Genomic DNA, 2,791 nt, shown 5'->3' with positions numbered 1-2,791 from the left:
TCGGGAACTCGGGCCTCTTTCTAGAGCTCTGACTTTCCGACCTGAAGATCACTGACGTCATGATTTGACCTCGTATTTTTCCGAGTTCCCACTTGTTTTGAACACAGCATGACAGTGTCGGCTAGAGATGACGTGCAGGAGCTTCCTGCAGGAATTTGTAGTCTTGCTGAGGACTTCTCTGTTGCTAATTTGCATTTCATATTTTTGAGTAAATTGAGGTGAATATATTGATAAAACTCACCTTGTCTGAGAGAGAATTACATGGCTATCAAAACGTCACACCAGGGTAAGTCTACACGAAACACAGACCTTATATGAAGTAGTTCTAAAATCCCAGATGCAAAAATTAATGGGGGGAAAAAACGATTGGAACGATTACCGGGTTTTACCACTAGGTTTAATGGGTATTATGACACGTCCACTGTGCCGGACTATAGTGGGTCAATTTCCACAACTAAGAGTTGTCGTGTCTTTGGCTATGCCAGATTAATTGCTATGACATGCTATTCTATAAAATAATTTCGCCGTAATTAATATTACCTGATTGAACTAATCATGTAAATGTAATTAACTAGAGAGGGACACCACAAAATAATATTTATAGAGCTGTTATCTTCCGAATAAACTCTTAAAGATTTAGTAATATTTTACATCCATAGCAGTCACATTAATCGTCATTTTATTCAGTCTCATCTGAAAGTTGTAAATCCTTGGTTATCTGCAAGAATCCTGGCTAACAAGTTGAATCAGCAATACAAAATTGGGTTTAATTATTTATTTACTAAATACCTAACTAATCACACAGAATCACACATACACAATTAAATCATAACTTGATTACAAATTGCTGTCGTAAAGGAAAACGTCCCTAGCGGGCGGAATAGATATGACAGCTTGTTACACAAAGGGAAGGGGCTGAGTTTTAGTGAAAGCGCGGGAGACTGGGACAGAGGCGAAGCTGTACTATCGTAAATACAGTATCTTATGCATTCTAAATTACCGCCCATTTAGAAAAGGAAAATGCAATAAATATTTACTCTGAGCTGCGCTTCAGTAGGTTGGTGGTAGATGGAAGACCGTCTTGCCAAACCGAGTCCTCTGTCCTTTGAAGAATGTCTCTGGTGGTCACTGGATACGTTGGAGTAACGTCGATGTGTAGTAGACGGGATACTCTGACTGTCCTTCCTAACCTGCGTTTGTAGCAGCTGTTGCTAACTCAACGGCTAGGAGGTATCACTTCTGTAGTGAATACGAGTTCAAAGTTCATACCATTTGCAACCAAAGTCCATGCTGATGTTGGCTTAGTTCTGTAGTTATTATCTGAACCATTCTGACATCGGACCGTCATCCTAATGTACCCGGAACAGGAAGTTATATTTTTGTCAATGGCTTTTATAGTGGAGGGAGAGGGGTGTGTCTGAAAAGTTTATAACCCATGTCTCTTCACAGGGACGGGCCCCTGGTTGAGCAGAAGCCCAAACTTATGAAAACCCAAATCTCTCATTTGGAAGCTAAAATTACATTTAATCTCTTCACAAATAATTTCATATTCAAACATTTGAATTAAACAACAATTCCATGTGAATCCGATACCTCTGACGTTTAGACTTTCCACAGTAGAGTTTGTCATTCTATCATTGATGAGAATGTGTCAGAGGGCAACCGAACTGACATAATATACCTTAAGTACCACCGCATATGTTCAGTTGGTCGGATTACCAGAATATAGTTCATCCCCCCCAACTTCTGATGTTCCCAGAATCTCTATGTTAACCAATGGGTTTTCTTATGTCACATCAGTTATAGTAGGGAGAGGGAAAAAATGGGGAAAGAGGTATTTATGACTGTCATAAACCTACCCCCATGCCAACGTCATGACAGAGTGTTGAAGCGCGAGGCTCAATTTCTCTGCTGTTTTGGTCCCACTGTGAACAGCATAAAGCGAACCCGTGCACATGCACAGATACTGTGTGTGACTGTGTGAGAGCAGTTTTGCATCTCGCTCATCTCAATATCTACGGTGCTGCTCGTGGCAACGTCATTTCATTGAGTCTAGTTACCTTTAAGATCGATGCCATCATTTTCTATCCATTATAGCAACCAAGACTCCATCAAATGATGTGAGAAACCAACATGTATAGAATATATATTGTTTTTATATGTTCCCTACAGGTTATAGAAAAGAGCAGAACTCTCTCTCTACAGGTTATGGAAAATGTGCTCTTTTAGTATTTCTCAAGTAGGTTTTCTCAAGGAGAAAGTCCCCCACTACTATGTCAAAGATAATCAAATTAAAATACTTTAGTAAATACTACAGTATACAGTATACTATAACCTGTAGGGAACACAATATATGGTCTATATCTGGCATGTATGTTTCTCACTTACGGGTCGCACAAATTGGAATTTGGATATGGGGGATGGAAATAGGCAGGGTATATGTAAATGAAATACTGTAGTATTTACTATAGTTAAAAATATATACATCTTAGGAGCCCTTGCTGTCCTTGGCAGACCATAAAGAAGCTACGGCTAGCAATTATTAAAATAAAACTCAGACATCCATCTCTACACAAAACTGGACCAACAAGTCTGCAGGATCTTAATTTGACCTATACTGTCACAGAAAAATAATCCTGTAGCAACAGGATTTGAACATTTAGTCCATCATGTTGCTTGATTGATGGTTAGGCTATTAGCTGGCCAAAAGTAGGCTACATGAAAAGTGCAATACGGTTAATATAACTTGTGTGTTTTCACTGAATTGATGTAAATCACGAAGCTCATCAGA

At 39.1% G+C, this 2,791-nt stretch overlaps 1 non-coding gene across 1 annotated transcript; it reads left to right on the top strand.

Moving 5' to 3' along the window:
- The first annotated feature begins 2,213 nt into the window (after window positions 1–2,213).
- Window positions 2,214–2,266, top strand: LOC120020774. The gene has a single exon (XR_005472462.1). It is a non-coding gene; the product is annotated as a U7 small nuclear RNA (small nuclear RNA).
- The last annotated feature ends 525 nt before the right edge of the window (window positions 2,267–2,791 follow it).

The sequence above is a fragment of the Salvelinus namaycush genome, chromosome 25 (assembly GCF_016432855.1).
Source record: "Salvelinus namaycush isolate Seneca chromosome 25, SaNama_1.0, whole genome shotgun sequence".
NCBI classification, from domain to species: Eukaryota; Metazoa; Chordata; class Actinopteri; order Salmoniformes; family Salmonidae; genus Salvelinus; species Salvelinus namaycush.
Note: the sequence above shows the minus strand (reverse complement) of the source record. Positions and strands in the feature narration are given on the sequence as shown.